A 22,282-nucleotide genomic window follows, 5' to 3' on the forward strand; every position below is an offset into this window, starting at 1 on the left:
TTGATGTTTTTAATTTGTTTATTTACATAATCAAGTGCTAATGTGTGGAGTTATGAAACCTCTGAAATATAGTTATTTCCATGACTTATGTAATTTAGGGGAAGAGTAAGCTGGGACGAAGTGAGAGAGTGGTATGGACATATATACACTACCAAAGCTGTGACAAAGCGAAAGAGAGGCATGGACATATATACACTACCAAATGTAAGGTAGATAGCTAGTGGGAAGCAGCCGCAGAGCACAGGGAGATCAGCTCGGTGCTTTGTGACCGCCTGGAGGGGTGGGATGGGGAGGGTGGGAGGGAGGGAGATGCATGAGGGAAGGGATGTGGGAACAGATGTATATGTATGACTGATTCACTTTGTTATAAAGCAGAAACTAATAAAAAAAATAAAAATAAACAAAGTGGATAGCTAGTGGGAAGCAGCCACATAGCACAGGAATCCATTTTCTTTTGTAATAAGCTTCATAAGTTCAAGAAGTTGGCTACTCTGTAGTTACTTCCTTTTGCCCTGAATACAGTTCAAAACATCATCAAGGAGAATGAAATATTGGCAGCCAGTTTAGTATGGACTCCCTAGGTCTGAACATAATTTAAAGCTACAACTTCACTAGCATTTGTAGAACAGATAAAACCCAGGCTCAATTCTATTGACTGCAAGTCTGGCTTAAAAACACAGCCAAACACACAAAAAAATTATCTTTCCCCTAAAACAATAGGATGTTTGCTTCAGCCTCCCATGCAATACTTGGCCAAGCTATAGCATTTAAGGTTCAAATGACTGCAATTGCTAAAGTGATCTAAAATGACACCCACATGTAGATAAAGCCACCATATGGTACAATGACCAAGATCAAAACTCAAAGTACCTTCAGATCAACACCAAAAGCTTTACTTTTTTTTTTGCGGTACGTGGGCCTCTCACTGCTGTGGCCTCTCCCGTTGCGGAGCACAGGCTCCGGATGCGCAGGCTCAGCGGCCATGGCTCACGGGCCCAGCCGCTCCGCGGCATGTGGGATCTTCCCGGACCGGGGCACGAACCCATGTCCCCTGCATCGGCAGGCGGACTCTCAACCACTGCGCCACAGGGAAGCCCCAAAAGCTTTACTTTTTACTTATCAATTCTTATTTATCTTTCAAGACTCCCCAATAATTTATCATATACTGAAATATTTGAATATCATTTAATTAATCCTCGCTCTTCTCAATCTTTTGACAGTTGATTAGACAAAGTAATCAGGCAAATAGAGATCAAAACAGCCCATATCTTACTGATAAAGCTGTTTCGAGGATGTGGTTTCCAGCCAAGTACAATCTCTAAGACTTCAGCCTTGAAATAAACATTCTTACCTAGTTACTGGTATATTTGGACAAACCATTGAGCTCTTCCTTGGGGACAGACTGCTTAACATATATACGCAAAGTCAAAGAAAGAGACAAAGTTAAAACAGAGAAACGGAGGGAGAGTAGGAGGGAAAGGGGGAGTGCTCTGGGAAACATGATAAATTCTCCTGGTTACATATGCTAATGGTCCACCAGTGTCTCTTCCCTTTATTTCTGTCTTCTACCATCTAGTGTTATTAATGAACAGTCCAATGACAATGTAATTTTTAACTTTGGGGGTGATTCTTTAAGTTATCTTTCTGAAAGTTTAAATGAATTCTTCATCCATGATGTTCAGAAATTTTTATTATAAAATTTTTAGAACTGGATTTCTTATTATTCAGTTAGCTTATAGCTCTGAAAGTCTTTTCAAGGTGAAAAATTTTTTTCATCTCTATAAATTTTGCTTCTACACAATGTATTTTCCTTCTTTACTATGTCTGCTGTTCATTCTAGAATTCATGTTCTATAATGTTGAAGCTTCCTGATGTATTTTTCATGTGTCTTACCTTTTTACTCATACCTTATATATGTATTAATTATAATTATCCTAAATATTGTACTACTTACTTCGTGATTAATTTTACATGTATTTTTAACTTTAGAATATATTTCTCACTGTGGGATTTTTCCTCACAAATTTGGTGATTTTTAGATGGGAGCTTCATATGTAAGAAAGCTCATTTACCAGGATCTTTGTTGCCTGGCTCCCATGATCCCCAACAAGATAGAGATATGCCATCCAGCAGGGTGCTTACTAGGTGTGGGGATATCTGCTCTACCTAGGAGTCAGTAAACTGAGGTCTGGTAATACCCTGACCTCTGCTTCAGACATTAACATTTTCTGATTTAGCCTCTTGCAAAAGCCACTGGTGCCTATAGAAAACCACTGCCTGCTCCTCTATTACAACCTTGGTACATGACTCTGGGTCCTAAGGCATCCAGACTGCTTCCATCTTCTTAGTAGTCTTCTTTTGAATGTGTTTTTGGTTATGGTTTTCTCGGGTTGTTGTTTTTTTTTTTTTTTTTTTGTGGTACGCGGGCCTCTCACTGTTGTGGCCTCTCCCGCCGTGGAGCACAGGCTCCGGATGCACAGGCTCAGCGGCCATGGCCCACGGGACCAGCCGCTCTGCGGCATGTGGGATCCTCCCGGACTGGGGCACGAACCCACGTCCCCTGCATCGGCAGGCGGACGCCCAACCACTGCGCCACCAGGGAAGCCCTCGGGTTGTGTTTTATAAGCCATCTAGTTTGCCTACTTTTCTATCTGTGATAGTTAATTTTACATATCAACTTGACTATAGGGTTCCCAGAAATTCGGTCAAACATTACTCTGGGTATTTCATGAGGCTGCTTTTGGATGAGTTTAACACTATAATCAATAGACTGAGTTAGCAGATTTCCCTCCCAAATGTGGGTGGGCTCCATCTAATCAGTTGAAGGCTGAATAGAACAAAAGGCTGATCTTCCCCCAAGTAAGAAGAAACTTTTCCTGCCTGGCTGCCTTCCAGCTGGGACATCAGTTTTTTTTCTCCCTTCAGAATGAATTGAAGAATAGCTCTTCCTGGGTCTCAAATCTCCAGGCCTTCAGACTGAAACCACACCACTAGCTCTCCTGGATTTCCAGTTAGCCAACTGCAGATATTAGGACTTGTCAGCCTCCATAATCTCATGAGCCAATTCTCATTCATATATATATTTTTTCATCCTGTCGGTTCTGTTTCTTTGGACAACCCTGACTAAATGCACTATCTAATAAGAACTCCTTAAAATGTCTATTTTAGTGAAAGTACAAATCCTTTTGTCTAACATGATTACAAATTATCTCCTTATTCACTTGCCTCTTACATGTCTGATTCTCTTTCTCTTTTCCTTTCCTTTAAAAACATGTATTTAGTTATTTATTTTTAATATCATGGATTTGGAGCAGGGGAGAAAGTAAAATAGTTTTTTATACTATCTTCTTTATCTAATGTCCTTATTTCTTTAATTGAAATTCATGCTTTCTTTTCCCAAACATTCTATTTAAAAAGAGCCTTCTGAAATTTTATGCATTTTGACATTTTTTTCTACATCAATATATGCTTTTCCTACATCTATGCAACTTTATATGTTTATTTGAGACTTCCTTTTTGGTTCTTCATTTCCTTGCCCTTTGACTTGTTTTTCTTGCCTTTTTTATATTTAGGGCTCCTTGTCTTTCTTTCTTTCCTAAAATTTTTCTACTTAAGGATCTTAGTTTACATGTACCATATGTATATTCTTTCCATGTTTTATAGTATTCTTCTAAAGTTGAACCTTCTTGCTATCATTCATTTAGCATATAACTGTTTCTCTATCCCTCACAATAACCATTTCACGTATTCAGCATTTACTGACAGGCCACCTTACATCAGGTACATATACTTTATAGTTTGGTTTTCACAATTCTTTACCTTTTGTCTATCCATCATTATTGCTTTTTTTATCTTGTTAACAGAAAAAGTGGTAGAAGTTAGCGGAAAGCTTTGAAAAAAAATAAGGGAAGAGAAATATGCTAAATTTTTTGTGGCAAATTTTGCCACCAAAATTTTAAATGTCTACCAATTTATGTTGTTACCAACTTAAGAATAAACCCATTGATTTCTAATTTACTATCTTTCTTGATTAATAATGTTATGAAAGTGAAAGGAAATGTTTATTTCCATCATAATTTATATATTTATTATTTTTTAAGAATGTTATTTCTTATTTGTTTTCTTCTGTCAATCTTGTTCTTGAATCAATTATATAGTATATATTTTAATTAAAATATTTTATTATATATTATAGTTGTTTATTGCTGGCACATGTAATTTAACTGGTATAGGATTAGAGAGTCATCAGGCATTATGCTAGTTGTTGAAAATACAGAGCCAATAAAAAAAAATCTCTGGCATCCTATTATTCACTGAATGTCAGTGACTGGCTTAAAATTTAGATTTATCTCATATCCTGAGTTATAGTGTCTTAGATTTTAAAGACACCCCACATATCTACTTCTAGATCCCCTCATGAGATAGAGATAATGCTACGACTTCATCTAAATATTTCAATTTCCTCCTCAGCATACAGAAAGTTTTTATTTTTAAGTCAAACAGGAGTTATGTGACCAAGACTGCCCAATGAAATGGTGCTGAAAGCAATGTTTTCTACTTCAAGGCCAGCTCCTAAAACCTCTCTCATGATTCTCACAATCTGTCTTTGCCCCTGTCAACCAGATACATGGAGAAGATCTAGTAGATAATTTGAAAGACCTAGGAGGTGGCAGAGTCCCTTTTAATGATTCTAGGTCTTTGAATGACTGCATGGAACGCAAAGCATCTACTAACCCAACTCCAGTTACCTACATTTGATTCTGTTGTGCAGGAAAAGCAATATTTATTTTGTTAAACCAGTGAGATTTTTGTGCTATCTGAAACCACAGGTAGAATTAATTACCCTGATCTATGCAAGCATTGGTACCAATGGTATCAATGCAAGCAATTGGTACCAATGGTATCAATGCAAGCAATTGGTATCAATGGTATCAATGCAAGCAATTGGTATCAATGCAAGCAATTGGTATCAATGGTATCAATGCAAGCATAAGGAAAGACTGCAAATACCATTCACTTAGCAGTTGGATGGCAAGGCAATTTGCACTGGACGCAGGAATATAATATCGTAGAAACATGTTTGTTAATACTGCCTCTTGTGACATGTTGAAGGTAGACCACATGCCTACTAAATAGTTAGCCACTCTAGCTAGGGGAAGTGGTAGGAAAAAATCAAAATGTTAGCTCCTAGCTACCATTAACAATATTTTGTAAAGAGTTCAAGAAAGAGATGTGTCGAAGGGAGAAGTAGCTAGATTCAAGGGAACAGACAACTTCCAGAAATTACCACCTTGAAAGGATAGAGAAGTCAATCTCTTTTAGATCTAAATGGTAAGTGGGAGGTGGGGATGGAGAAATCCTTTAAACCAAAGAGTGCATTATGACCCAGCCTTGGGGGAAGTTAATAATAAACCTTCCATTTTAAACCTGGTATCTTCAAAATAACCACCATTAACTTGAAGAATGGGAAGAGAAAAAAATCAAAAGAATAAAAGAAATCTGAGGACTATGTTTGATAGACCTAACTACTGTGGTGGTAACTGCCATGTGGGACTAAGTGGTAGCAAACAGATCAGAAGCTTAGTAAGTTGTTTTTGAGAGAATTATGTTGCCAAAGGAAACTACCAACTTAACCTAAAGAGTTGGAGTCCTTTCTATAAACATGAATTACTGAATTTTTTTCCCCTCTACAAGTGTAGGGAAACTTCAAAGTGCCTGATGTAGATAAGTTTACATTGCCATGAACCATTTTGTTCTGTGTATGACATTCTTTTCTTTTATAAATTTTTTTTAAAAATTATGTGTAATGTGAGTGTAGGGATGGGTGGGTAGATAATTTTCTTTTTAATTTATAGGCTATAATTATATCCAGAGGAATCACTTCTGAACCAGATACCATATGGCAAGATTTTCAGAACATTTGGAGATTCTGTATTTAGGTTGGACAGAGTGACTCAGTAAGATTTTGTCTTAGTCTGTGTTGGGAAAGTAAGTGTATATTATGGGTGAGATAAAGTAAGAAATGGGTATTTGGTGGATAAGACACAAATTACATACATAGTATGTGCTCATTAACCATTTTTCTATTCCTAAGAAAAAAACTAAACTGTATTTCCAAGTTCTCTTTGCTTCTTGCTTCTTGACAGTGTCATAAAACTACTTTTTAACCTTAAAGATGAGCTGAAGTGGTATAAACCTTCCAGGTCTCTCTCTCTTTTTCTCATCTTCTTTGTCTGTTGACTGAAAGACAATAGTGCATCCTTTGATCCAAAAGTTTAATATGATGGAATCATGCCATGGAAGGAAACTTGTTCTCCTAGTCACCACTTGGAAAGGAGAAATTGAACTGCTTTGGGCTGAGACATGATCAAGAAATCCAATGATTTTGGAATTGCTCATTAGAACAGTTAGCTTAGAGTGACAAAGACTAAGTCCAAAAGATGTAACACTGGCATATGATCTTTGCGGAAGGCAGTGCTTGAAAGGCTGCAATGCTGGAAGTCCACCTACACATTGCCAAAGAATTTGGAAAAATAATCACCTGTGGTAACTTGGAAATTATATCACATGACTGCTGGGTTTGTATTTCTAAGGGAAAATTTTAGAAAACAGAGGTTTATTAGTGTGTTCTGGGTTTTACTGATTGATTTAATAAGGTAAAACCAGAGAGCGATAAGCTCCAGAAAGGGCTGTAAGTAGAAATGAAGCCAAAAAGGAGGTCTAGAATTTTGCAATATTCAAATATTGGACAAACCAAATATTTCTAGATCCCTGGGAGAAGGAAGACAAAAAAGGTTTTCAGGTAAATAGTCCTGGTGAAATTTTTTCAGCTGATCAAAGTGATTCAGCTTTCTGGCATAGAACAGATCAAAGATATGGCCTTTCCACCTATTATTCCATCTGGCCTCAGCCATTAAATATTCTTCCACATAGTCATTAAGCAGAGAGGCAAGGGAGCCAGAAGCCAAAGAAACTGTGTAATTTTGAAAAATATCTAGTAAAGAACTTCAGATGGAGTTAATGTCACAGGGAAGTGAAACAAACAGACAAAAACAGAACATTAAAAAAAAAATGACTGCTTGCAAAACCACAAACCCAGACTAAAAAGTATGTGATTATTCAGCAAGCCTTAAAACACACTTTAGGCAAAGTGAAGGCTATGAAAACCATGTATTCTCTAAGTAAAGTTCACTTAAACAACCTCTTCAAACAGGAGGAAGGAAGACAACAAACAGAACTTCTTAGAGAGCAGAGTGTTTATCAAAGATGTATTCTAAAATGCAATATTGGGAGTGAATAGGTAGATACCTTTTTTAGTTGATACTGCATTTCCAGACCATGAGGATATGGATCCAAATCTTATCAAAAGGACTACATATGTCATTTGAAAAAGTATCTATCATCTAGCTAGCTAGCTGCTTGTCAGTTTGCCTTTCTGCCTGTCTGCTTGCATGAGTGTGTGCATGGTGGGGGGGCGGGGAAGGGGTCTTATGTTTGCCTGTCTGTTTGACTATCTCTCTCTCTCTCTCTCTCTCTCTCTCTCTCTCTCTCCTTCAATATATGGACATAACCTTATCAATATTAATACCTTCACTACTTCTGATTTATCAGCCTTCACTAAGAAAAAAAAGTAGGTATGTGTATATCCCCTTTATGATGATGATATAATTTTGGCTGTGTCTCTTCTATAATTGGCTAGTAGACATGAGAACTAGAAACGTCACCCATTGAAATCTCCTAAACGGAAAATTCATTCATAAAAATTCTTATAACTTACATTAATCAACAATTTTTGGGATAAAATTCAATTTCCTCAGAGATGCATTAGGCATTATTTAAAATGCTAATTAATAAAATTATTAACAAAACACCAGATATTCATTTCAATAACCCAGAATTATATTTAAAATATGTATTCTCATGTATCTACTGAGACATTGTTTTTTTTTACATTGGGCATGCACAGAAGAAATCAACTCCTGTCTCAAGTTGGGCTCAATTATTAATATACAATGCTGCAAACCCACAGTCTATGTGGACATAAATTTGAATTCTTGTCCATATGTCCCATTGTTTATGCTTCTATTCATGAAGTCCTGACTATTTTCAGTCAACCTAATGTTTGCTTCTTTTAGTTTTTCTCTTCCATAGTTTTCTCATTCTGCTTTCTCACTGTATTCCTTATTTAGGCTTCTCATAGGGCTCCAATCAAGGGCATTGACGAATGGTGCCACTGGGGTATTAACGTTTCACTACGCCAAGGTTTGCAGTTGCTACACAAAAGTAACAAAAGGCAAAGTTGAGAGAGCAAGAATAACCTAAAACTGCAAAGAATTTTCTTTTCCAGAAAGAACTTGCATGCTCTCCTTTAGTCTTCTTTCCTTTCCCCTCTTCTCACTTCAGAGTCCTCTTTACTTATGGATTAATAGAATGAACACCATATTACTTTTCTGTTATTAAATATCCTTTCCTTTTAATATTGTACCCTATTTTTGGACTTCTTAGGTGGAGAAATAAAGCTTTATTTCTATCCATTTACACTTCATTGCTAACAAGAAGCTTCAGAAAGAATTATGAAACTGCAGAAAGCCAATTTCTTGCAACTCACCTCTCATGCTTATGTATGCTCATATGTATTTTATGAGCAGATGAGAGCCTCCTTAATTATGAAGATAATGTATATTTTGAAGAACTGTAGATCACATCATAGTTATGATTCCACACTATTTAGGGAAAGTACTTAGGTTCCCTGATCTCAGCTCTTACCTGGATATTGTAAATATCTGTACCTAAATTTTGCCTATTGACATGTTTCATTATATTTGCCTTTGTAATTAAAGGTCTTATATGCTATTTATTATTACAAATGCCACATTTTCTCTACTGTTTGTCATAAAAAGTAGTTTCATTCTCCCTAAAATGTTGTATTATGGTCATTTCTTTCCTTATTTTTATATAGATGAAGGAATGTGCTCATATGTGTTATTTGTAAAAACTACACTAAAATGTATATATATAGGAGCATATATAGAATCTATCTATATATATAGATTCATAAAAATTGCATGTAATACATAATTAATATTTGAAAATAAAAAGGATCTTCAAATTTTCTATGTTTGAAAACTCTTCCCTGAGGTAAAAATATAAATTACATTTGTTTCAACTTCTTTAGAATAAATTTCCATTTTGATGTGCTATATTGCCAAGGATTGGAAAATTTGAGAAAAAGAGAACAAAGGAATTTGTTTATGTATTAGATAAAGATTAAATATTAATAATATAAACCCAAGCAGAGAGGGAGGATGCATCTTAGAATTCAAAACACCATAAATATATGAAATATTGTCAAATACATAAAACTTCGATGGAATCCTTTCCATACAGATATCCTTTCTAAGACAATACCCTTCAAAAGGTATTGGTAAAAGTAAATTGTTTACCTTTCAATTTGTGATCAACATGACACGTTATTGCTAAAAGACTAGCCAGAGAGAGTGAACACTCATCCCACATTTTTTCTCTCTCTCTCTCTCTCTCTCTGCTTGTCTCCCTGTCTCTCTCTGCTCTCTCTCTCTTCCAAAGAAATATCTCTGTTTGCTTCATGTTGATAAATGACTTCATACATTAGGTGATCAAGAAAACCCATTTCTGCCACATTGCTATATGTTTTCTAACATGGTTTCCCTTCCTATATATTTCCGTATAAAAGTCCTAGGTTGATGCTAAGATATATAACTCTGGTTTATTCTGAATATATGATTTAAGTTCTTTGTCCCCCATTTTTTCCAAATACTTATTAGCATTAATGTCACTTCTAAATGATGAGTGGATCAAGGTGGGTTTCTTTACTTGCACTGACAAAATCTGAATTAAATTGTGTTGAATGTCTGCAGAGAAAGAGAATTTCATATTTTAAATTAATCTTTTCCTTCAAAGAAAAAATATTTCTCTACATCAAAGGAACATTTTTCTCCTCACCATTTACATTCTTATTTTCCTCATTTAATTTTTATTCTATAGGATTTAAAACACATATTTATGGATTCAAAATACTTACACTTTAATTATATATGAAATCTTGCTTATTCATCCATAATTGAGGTTTAAAATATCATCATTAAATGATTAAAACTAGCAGCATTCTTAGAGATGATTGCATTAACCCCCCTTTTTCTTATCCAAAAGAGATTACATGATTTGCCATTGAACCATCTTCTTTCTAGTCTAGTACTCTGCTCTGAACTGCATCTATCCCCTTAAACCTTGTAACATCTACTTGACAAGATGTGGATGGATGGAATATTTTCTAATATATGAAACTAATTTTAATTTTATTCTTTAAACATGTATTAAAACAGGTATATGTCTGCATTGAAATTACAATGACCATCACTATGAATTCTAGGTTTAATTAATAAAAGTCTATGAGAATATAGCCCTACAGTTACATTTTTGCAGAATGAGGTACTTGAATGAAAAGAGCCTTGTATAATATTGGTAAGTATATTTTAATGCTTATTGTAGGGGAAGTATATTAGACTGATGAAAAATGCTCTTGTTAAAGATATTATCATCATTTGAAAGTGCTAAAGATGAATTCTACATTCAATAGGCATAATTCAAAATTGAAAATCTTTAGCAATGTTGTAATGTTAATTTATAGGCAAATTCAATCATAATTTGTGATTGTAAGAAAGTCCAGTGCAAAGAAATTAAAAAAGAATTCGATAGGAGAAGTTTAACTGATTTAAGGATAACTCACATGAAAAGGAGAACTTTTCGGTCATCCTGAAATAAAGCATCCTGCCCTTCAATACACATGTCATTTAACAAAATAAAAGTATGCAAATGGGAGGCAATATATTTATCTTGAGAAAGGTAAAGTTTTAAAATATAATCAAGCTGAAATATTATAAAATGAATTCTACTGCTACAATATTTTAGGATAATAGCAGAGATGTCAGTTAAGCAATTTTCAAATCGTATATTTCCCTGCTGTGTTTGCAGGATTACCTTGTGAATCACCAGGATCCATAACTCTAAAGGCTTTTGATTTACATTTGCTCGAATTGCAAGGCCAGAAAGGACACTGCAGATAAGACAAATAACATGATGATCTAGTAGCTATAATACCAATAAAAAACAAACAAATAGGTCTCTTCTTCCAAACGGCTGAAGCTGACACTCACTTTCCTTTTGCAACCAATAATTCTCTGCGAATATATAGACTCTTTATACAGATTACTTTGGAACAGCATTTTTACTGAGGCTTGTTCATGTATTTTATATCCAAAGTGATATTTGAGGCTAAAGGTGAGATGAGAGGGCTTCTATCTAAAACATTTTCCAGAATCTTTGTAATCTTCCACTCCTGTATTTTGGCCATACTCTATTTCCCTTTGCTTCCTTAATCAAACAGAGTTTTGTTTTTTTTTTTTTCTGTATTAAAACTTGTATTCTCACTGGTATTTCTTGCATTACTTTTTTCATCATCTCTTCCACTTTTACCAGGTATGCCTACTTTCTCCTGATAAAAATAGATAACTAATATTTACTGAGTACTTGATACAAATCAGGAAATTTCTTAAGTTATTTTATATGTATCACTCATTAATCCTAAAAATAAATCTAGAAGATATACATATATATATGTAAACAAATGAGGAAACAGCTACTGAGGGGTTTAACAACCTTCTCAATGTCATTTGCGTAAAATTAATGGAGCTGGAATTCAAACCATCAGTCTGGCTGTTTTTGAGTCTCAGCCCTTCCTACCAGTCCCTCCCTCCCTCTTTTCTTCCAGAATGTTCCAGGCTTAACCATATATGTGTCCTTCAGCAGCTATAATTGCACTTTATAAATGTAGCCTCCCAAGGTCACAATTGATTAAATCTGTGTGAATGTCTACCACAAACTGATTGCAGGCTAGCGTATATGTGTGTGTATATGTGTGTGTGTGTGTAAGTGGCGTATATGGTGGAGAAAAGGATTCACGATGTAAATGCAAAATTACAGAGAGCTAGTCTGTACAGAGAAAGTAAGACTGATAGACAAACAGAACCAGAGAGAAGAAAAGCTCGATGTAGTACTCATATTTTGTCAGTTCCAGAAACATCACTGCTCCCTTCTAATCTCTACCCCTCACCTCCCTCCTTTCCTCCCTCCCTCTCTCTCCCTCCTTAGACACACAGACACACACACACAGACACACACTTTAACCAAAGCAAGTGTATCTGTACTACTGTGAAGCTTCAAATTGCAATTTGGGCTTGCCCACCTAATCTCGATATAACTATAAAACATAATTGTGGGGGTTGGGACTCCAGTATTCTACTATGTGGAATAAATAGAGAGAGTAGGATTAAAAAGATGGAGAAATAAACATTGAATAGTATGTAAATAGGGTCATACAGATGAGATCCAGAGAATAATGATGGCTCTTCAATTTTTTTCTTAGCTTCCTTTATGGGTCACAAATCCCTGACTACATTTGAGTTCTGTTGACACAACTGTAGTCTGAAAATTTTGATAATCCCTATTTTTTGCTTAATATAAATTAACCTGATATTATCCAACAGACTTATAAACTAATATATTATATTCTCATCTGAAAGATTAGAATACTAGTTTTCATAAAAGATTTTATGGGAATGTAATATATATGAGATAAAGGAATAAAATGCCTAGCAAAAGTAAGGATTTATAATATATTGTTCCTACATATTTGACTCCTTTTACCCTATTTCTTTCTTTTTCAGTTTGTTTATGTTATTCAGTATTCTTATCACTTATGGCCTATACAATAATTTGTTAACATTTTTTTCCTTAACTTTAAAAACTGAAATAATTTAAGACTTACAAAATTTATCAAAACAACAAAAAGACTTCTTGTACACCTTTCTCCCAAATTCTTCAAATGTTAACATCTTACATAATCATAATACAATTAGCAAAAAACAGGAAATTAATTTTGCTATAATACTATTAACTAAATCATAGACCTTATTCGAATTTAATTAATTGTCCCACTAATGTCTTTCCCCTGTTCTCAGATCCAATCCAGGATCACACCTCACATTGAATTGTCATGTTTCTTCAATACTCTCCTGTCTGTGAAAGTTGTTCAGTTTTTTTATGACTTTGATATATTTTAAGAGTACTGGCCAAGTATTTTCTGGAATTTATCCTAATTTAGATTTGTCTGATATTTTGACATGATTAGATTCAAGTTATACTCTTTTGGTAAGATTATCACTAAATATTACTAAGGATTTAGTCATCTGTAGTAACCTTTTATTTAGTAATAAAGATTCCTAAATATTTAGTAAATATTTTGTGGGAAGGTACTTCAAGATTCTGCAAATATCTCATATGCTCTCATACTTTGCCCCATTAATGTTAGCATTTATTGTGATTCTTGCACAGGAAAGTTATTACTGTAGTGACTGTCTAAGATGATTTTCTACATTTCTGTACTGGAATCTTCTGTAAGAGAAAGCAGTCTCTTCTACCGGATGTATTCATTTAATCAACTGTTTTTTATATTGTCATGGAATTGTGTATTTATTTTGTTCTGTGATTAATAATTCATTTTTATTGCAAAAATTGTTCTAGATTTGGCCAGTGGGATATTTTTCAAGTTGCTTTCTGTCTTTAGACATGCCAGAATCATTTTTTGAAGATGTAAGGCCTTACATTCTGGCAATACTGAATATTCTAGGCACGTCTTTCTCTGGTGTCAACATTTTTTCAAAGAGCTTTTGTTTATTCTTTTGGAAAAATAGTATTTAGAGCAACATCCAGGTACCAGATATGCTCATTGCTACTGGTTTGCCACTGTTCTAGGATGCTGCAATAAACAAAGATATGTACATATATGCATGTGTATATATATGTATATTTATGTGTAACTATTCTTCATAACCTTCAAGACAATAAAGCTTTCTTTTTCTACACTCAGTTAATTTTACTCTTAACATTTTACTCTTTCCAGGCAAAAATAATAACAAGTGGAAAATAAATAATAAATATTTAAACTAAAGCTAAACTTTTAAGTTCTTGTTTTACCTAATTCAATCATTGTTGCAGGCAATAATGTCTAATCTACATTAAAAAAACATGATCTAAGTGCCAAATGAAAAGAACTCATGTGTCCTACAAGATGGTTTATCCTCCATACCTTGGTTTTGTTTTTGTTATTTTTTCCTCATTTGGGTTAGATCTCTAGTGATTGTCAGAATAATTAAGGTTTATGTCTATTTTGAAGGTCAGCTATTAGTAGAAAATATAATTAAAAATCAAGTGGGCTCCTCTGGAACAGGGCAGAAGTTCAGAAGCATAAAATTTACTAGATAGTACATTATGAGCAGTGACCCCATGAATATGTTGTTGCCTTGAATAAAGGTTGATTAAATTTATCATCCAACATATTCCTTGAAAAAAATATTTTTAAATTATTTTAAAATTAGCATATTTGTTCCAAATGAAATTACACTATTTATATTGATCAATCCATTTATCCAACTTTGATCAAAGTATATATTTGGATAATATTATAACAGGACAACCAAAATGGACAAAATTATATAATACAATCAGTAGAAAAAATTGAATTCAATACTATAGGTATTTATTGAACAAGAAAATTTGATAGGGCTTGATACTGAGACAAAAATAAGACACGGGACCTTTTACCAAGGAACTTATAATATAATGGATAATACAGAGATGAAATTTTACCTATCATCTAAAGAAAATTACATTAAATTATTCTGCAATATCTAATCAGTGTTTCTTAAACTATACAGTGAAACTAAAAATGTTGCTGAAATGGAATTTTAATTCTTTGGGCCTAGGTTGGTCCCTGAGGTTCTATATTTCTCAGACTTTGATAACAAGGGGCTAGTAAGTATCATGGGTATATAGAGGAAATAACAGTTAATATGCATTTAGAGTTAGAAAAGATTGCAAAACTGATTGCATCAGCTGGTCCTGATGAATGAAAGGATTTAAGTAAGTGCTTTATTTAGTGTTGCAATAGAAAAAGAAAAAATACAATATTAATAAAAGATTTGCTTAATTGTTACAATTCCATCTTGGGTATGATATGAAAAAGTTATTGAAAGAACATGTTGCAATTTTGCCTAAATTTGTCTCCCAGGAGTAGCATGAATATACACATAACTTCTTCATGGTCTCTCTTTGTCCAAGGTTTTGGTTTTCTAGTCTTACTCATAAGACCTTAGAATGGACTTGACCCTCCCTTGCAGTAGTTGGGGGGTAGTGAGCAATCTGAATGGCAAACTTCTACAATAGATTACATCTCCAGACAATTCATTCATGAGACAAGGAGAATGCATCTCTGATGTAACAGGCATACTGAATGAGACAGTGTTTTTCTACAAAGCACTGACATTTTGTACTGACTCTGACCATGTGAGAGACAGAGCAAAGAGTACACAACTTGAGTGCATTTTGTTTCAGAACCCAATCATTCTCTTCTGATCTCTTATCTTACATTTTGTTCTCTTAAAAAATGCCTCCTAAACTTCTTCCCCATCGTTCCTACAGGTAGAGCTTACAAAGGCTATGTGATTACTAAGTCTCTGAGGATGATTTATTTTATTTTGACATGACGTTCCTCATCATCATTAAATTAATAGAAAGAGTGGGAAGCATAAAAACCATGGAAATCAGGAGCAGTGTTTTACAGTCTCTTCTTGGTCAATATCTCTAGCCTACTTAGCTGGGTTTCAGATATAACCTTTATTTCAGAGGCCACAACTAGGCATATGTAATTATTCCCTTGGCTTCTTATTTCTTTCTACCAACCCTACTACATAAAAGCAAGTTGTTCCTTTTATCTTGGTAAGCAGGACAACTTAACACTTTCCAAACACTTATATTTGCATGATTATTACAGTCATTTTATAAGTCCTTTTACTGAACACAGTAGTAATTTATATATACCATGTGTGTACTTATACATGTCTCTGGATATTACTAGTTTTGGCATTCATATACAGTCATTCTCCAACTTTATGTTATGAAATCCTACAGAAGTCTTTGAAACTTTGTGTGGTAGGAATATTCAGAGAAAAACTATTCTAGAAATAGCTCCTAATATTATGTTGCTGCTTTGCCAACCTCATATGTATGAGATGAGAGTGATATACCCTTTACTCTGGATCAGATATGTAATTACTGTGTTTAAGTACAACCACACACAGAAAAGAACAAGCGCCTGGGTGCAGAAACAGTTTTCTAACACAAATGGCAAATGGTGAATCAGGCTACTTAAATAAGATACAAACAGAAAGAAAAATTAATTGCATTTTAAATATTGTAATAATATGTACAATTTCCAATTTACTTCAGTAGTCCTTAAAATTTACTTTTGTTATTTGAGAAAGATTTCACTGTATGGACATAAGTACAGCAAATCATTAAAAGTCAGATAGTAACTATGCCTTCAAATAGATAAATTAACTGAGGCAAATATTATATAACACAGTTCTCATGAGAGGACCGCCTTTTACACCTATCTAATGATTGATTGCAAAATTTGAACTTTGTAATTGAGTGTATGTGTGTGTTAAATATTCCTCTTGACTGACTAATATGAATGGGTATATTCATAAATTGTGCTGCTATGAAAAAACACTAGTAAAATACAAATTGGTTTTTATAAACCATGTTCTACACACATTTTGCATACCGGAAGCAGATTTATATGCAATATTTAGCTATGTGTAGTAAGATTTGGAAATGTTTTAACTGTACATATTTCAAAATGTTTAAATATTTACAAACTGATTGACACATATTAACTATTTTTATGTTATTAGCTAAAATTAAATGCTCCAGAGAAATAGAGCCTTTCTCTAGTGTTACTCAGATTAGTCACTTTACTTAATGGAGCTATCTATGGTTTTAATTAAATCTCTTAAGATTAGTGAATAAGTTGATGCTTTTGAAATAAAGATACAATATGCAAATTTATCTTTACTCACACTTGAGTCTTTTAAAGTTAATGTGTTATATTTCATTTTATGATTCTACAATTCTTTTTATCTGCAAAATGCTTTGACACACCAGGTTCTGGTAAAATAAAATGTTTATAATATCCAATATCTGACAAGCCTGTTGGATATAATTAAAATGAAGATTTGTATAACACTGTATTTATGAAGTACAAAAGTACTTCAAAATTTTTCACAGTACAAGTTCTAGGATGTATACCTTTTGGTCAATTTCATATTCTTACAATTTAGAGAGAAATATATTTGTAATATCATCTCTTTCCCTATAAATAAAACCAATTATATAAATATGTGTTAAAATTTATAGCAAAATTTCATAGAATGTAACATGATATTATATTTTATATTATTTAATTACACAGCATATTTTGTGCCAAATTTTCTAAAATCTGTACATTATATTAACTAAACTTGGGCTTGAAAGTGATTATTTGACATAGTATATTGTCACAGTTAAGATATTCTTAAACTATCTTTATAGACCTTATCATTGCATGCAAATTTTTAGGAGATATTGATACATATTTACAAATTCATAGTTTCTCATGTTTTAAGAGATGTGGCTTTCATTTCTTTCTGATTATTCCTTCATAACTTTCTAACAACTTTTGATACCTTTCTTAGTCCAAAAGTCTATTTTTTTCCTCCATTTGATTACTATGAATAACTGACTTAGTTTGCTGTGACAACATCAATTTTTCTTTTTCTTTTTGGAACTTGAGTAAAGATATAAGTTTATAGCCAGATTATTACAGGTAGTTGAATGGGTTATCACTACTCCTTAGTATAAAGATATTGAAAAAAGCATTCATACTGTAAGAATAAGTCTGAAAAATTTTCTAAATTGTTCATGAAATGAAGAAAGACATTTAACACCTTGGAAATATAATTTTCTCATCTCATCTCTTTCACCACTTTTTCTTTGTAATTCTCTTGACATTTTTTGTGAAAAATGTTCATTGATATTAACTAAAGTTTCATTGCTATACTGATAAGCACTTATTAAACAGGTATTTTAAAGAAGTCATTCAACATGAAACACTGAGCCAGTCACCAGGAAATCACACCCCTGTTCTCAAAGCTTAGACTATAGTGGAAGACTATAAATAAACATAACATACATGCAAATTTAGAGTTCTGTATGCTGCAAAAACTGTCTCCAAAGAGGACCACCATGGGTTTCTTCCTTTCCTGTATCAAAATGCTGCTTCTCACAAACAGAGGTGAATTGTATTTGCCCTTCCTTTGAATCTAGTCTGGATTTAGTGACTTTCTTGACCAAAAGAATGTGGAAAAATTCACATTCTGAGACTTCTGAGTCTAGGTCATGAGACAGCTTCCAGCTTCTCCTTAGGTCTCTGAGAAAAGGCAGTTACTAGGTAGGAAGCCCAACATAAGATGGCAACATTTTGGGTAAGCCCAAAATAGCCCCGTGGAGAGGTCTTATGAAAAGAGATAAAGCTAAACAGCATTTGGTTAGCTTTCTAGCCATCTCAGCTGACGAACCAGATATGTGAGTAAAGATACCCAGCACAAGTGAGCCTTAAGATGATTCTAAGCCCAGCAACTATTGACTGAAATAGGCATAGGAAACACCAATGAAGATAATTCATCTGAGCCCTTTTAACATACAAGGCCATGAATGATGATAATACGTTTTTTGCTTTAAACCACTAAGTTTTGGGGTGTTTTATGTAAAAAATACATAAATAGAAATCATTTATTTATGTTTACATATGTATTATATATAAGATGTACATACAACAGATAATATACATATAAATATGTATACATCTGTATATAGAAAGTGATGAAAAACAAAAAAAAACCCTTAGTCAACCAAATATATATGAAGAAATGGGATTGGACTTAATGCCAAAAAATTAGAGAGAAAGGGCTGTTAGAGAAGTCTCTCTCTGAGAACATATGAATACTTCAAACTAGGATGCAACAGGTAATTGTGGCAGAATGTACCAGCTGATAATCAAGCTCACTTCCTCCTCTTCCAGTTCTTCTTGACCTTTTTTGAAGTTTATACAGGATACTGTGAATGGATTTTAGCAAATAAAATGAAATTGGAATTGTGTGCATAAACTCCAAAGCTGTACCTCTATTTCCATACCTTTTTTCCTACCTTCTTTCCCTTCTTTCATTCCCTCCTTCCGTATTTCCTTTATTTATTCCTTCTTTATCTTATTCCTTCTTTTTTAGCCTTTATTCCCTCTTTGTGAGATAGCTATGCACTTTGAAAAACTCTGTTGTGCTTTATTACGTATTCCCCTGAGTTTCTAGTCTAAACTCCTTCCTATGGAATAAAATCTTTGAAAACGTCTCTTTCTTAGATCTGCAATCTTATTTTTTTCATTCTTCTTTGACATTTCTGTCTTTAATCACCACAGGAATACAAGAAAATATTCTAATGACTCCAGCTTCTCTCATGTTATCCTTGCTGCCTCTCTACTCACTGTTAGCTTGGTTTCCTTCTCTTCATCTTTCAAACCTTATTTCAATGCCACCCCTCAGGGATCCTCTCCTAACTTCCATATTCAACAATTCTTTATACTTTCTCAAAGCACACTGTTCTGCTCTTTACCAAATGGACACAATTTTATCTATATATTTATTTGTTTACTATCCATATCCTCTATTAAAATGTATATTCTGTGATGCCAGGGACAGAATTTTTTTTTTCACGGCTATGTACTGAATGGCTAGCATAGTGCTAAGAACATGGTAGACAACATATTTATTTTGATAAATAAAACAGTGTTTTATAGTTAACCAATGAAATTCAATTTAATTTCATTTTCAATGTTATTTATTATTAGTTAACCATATTTCATCCAACTGAATATGATTACATTTCATGTTTGTGTAGATATGATATCAAAATATTCTCTACCTTCATTTCACAATTATACTTATTGCATTCACTAGGATGAAAAAGATTAAGTTGAATTTTTAGTATACTTTACAAAATTAGTGATCAGTGGTAGGTTAAAAAATACATGTTGTGAATTTCTTAACCTTTGGGTACCTCTGAAGAAATCTTAGTAATAATTATTTTCACTCCTTTCAACACAGCCCAACACAACACATGAACCAGGAATAGCTGAGGAAAATAATAAGAAATAGTATTAAGATGGATTGAAACCTGATATTTACATTTTTAGCCTGAATATGTGGTCCTAAATGCCTGAGGATAATGTATCAAAGTATTCCCTTTCAATTTTCTCAGGAACCTGATATGGTGAGAAACAAAAAGCAAGTTTACTTGACTAATTTCCAGCTGGCAATTCTATAATCTTTTTTAAACATCTAGCGAAAAAGAGAAATTGTATATCTATATTAACCTTGTTATCTTAGAAAGGATATCAATAGGTTATTTTTCATTGACTTTGAAGATATACTTTTCCCATTAACTTTAAAATTTGGCTTGGAATTTTAAAATGTTAACCCTTTCTCTATTGTGTGAGGGGAGAGTAGGAAGTAGATTGTGCATTTGATTATTTAGGGACTACATAAACGATATGTTATGCTTTTATTTGAATGTAGAAATAAATATATACATATGTATTGTATATTGTGTACATATATACACATAAGTATATATATGTGTGTATTAAGTTTTGCTATTAGCAAAGATATAACAGATTAAGGGAAGAGAAAGGGAGATGTGCTACTTTTTTCATTTTAGAAACGTATTTATTTTTCTTATTTTCTATTTTAAAACTTTTCCGGATTTATTTAGATATAATTGACATATAACATAGTGTAAGTTTAATGTATACAAAGTGTTGATTTGGAGCACATATACTGCAAAATGATTACCACCAGAGCATTAGCTAACACCTCCCTCACATCACATAATTACCATTTCTTTTTTATGGTGGGGACATTGAAGATCCACTCTCTTAGCAAGTTCCAGTATATAACACTATATTATTAACTATAATCACCATGTTGTACTTAGATCCTCAGAACTCATTTGTCTTATAACTGGAAGTTTGTACCCTTTGATCAACATCCACAGATTTTATCCACACACCAGCCCTTAGCACCCATCATTCTACTCTGTCTCTACAAGTTCGATTTTTTTAGATTCCCCATCTGAATGAGACTATACAGTAATTGTCTTTCTCCGTCTGACTTATTTCATTTAGAATAATGCCCTCAAAGTCCAACCACATTGCTGCAAATGGCAGGAATCCCTTCTTAGACATGAATAATATTCCCTTACACACACGCATGCACACTCACACATGACGGATACTATGTTCTTTCCCTTTCTTGGCTATTGTAAAGAATGCGGCGATAGACATGGGAGGGAAGCTGTTACTTAAAGTTCCTATGGAACTGGGATTGCTGGATCATATGGTAGTGCCAGTTTTAATTTTTTGAGGAGCCTTTATATTTCAGTCAGGTCAGTGTTAATGTCTCTTTTTTCATTTGTGATTTTATTTATTTGAATGCTCTCTTTTTGCCTTGGGTAATCTATCTAAAGGTTTGTATATTGTGTTTATCTTCAAAGAAAAAACCCCACAACTCTTAGTTTCGTTGAGTTTTTAATTGTTTTTTTAAATGTCTATTTCATTTATCTCTGTTCATTTTTATTTCCTTCCTTCTGCTAATTTTGGGCTTAGTTTGTTCTTTTTTTCTAGTTCTTCGCAGTGTAAAATTAATTTTTTTTTTGGAGATCTTCTTCCTTGTTAATTCAGGCATTTATCCCTATAAACTTCCCACTGAGACTGACTGTTTTGGTACGTTGTGTTTTCATCTTCATTTGTTTTAAGACTTTTTAAAATTTCTCTTCTGATTTCCTCTTTAACCCATTGTTTGTTCAGGAGTATATTGTTTAATTTCCACATATTTCTGAATTTTCCAGATTTCCACATGTTAGTGATTTCTATTTTCATACCATTGTAATTGGAAAAGATACTTGATATAATCTTAGTCTTCTTACATTGACTAAGACTTGTCTTATGGGCCCAACCTATGATCTTTTCTGTAGAATGTTCCATGTGCCCTTGAGAAGAATGTGCATTCTGCTGCTGTTGAATAGAATGTTCTATGGATGTCTGTTAGATCCATTTGGTCTAAAGTATGGGTCAAGTCCAAATTTTTAGTTTTGATTTTCTGTCTAAATGATCTATCCATTGTTGAAACTGGGGTAATGAAGTCCCCTACTATTTTGTATTATTGTCAATATCTCCCTTCAGATCTGTTAGTATTTGATT

Source organism: Mesoplodon densirostris, chromosome 6, assembly GCF_025265405.1.
Source record: "Mesoplodon densirostris isolate mMesDen1 chromosome 6, mMesDen1 primary haplotype, whole genome shotgun sequence".
Classification (NCBI taxonomy): domain Eukaryota; kingdom Metazoa; phylum Chordata; class Mammalia; order Artiodactyla; family Ziphiidae; genus Mesoplodon; species Mesoplodon densirostris.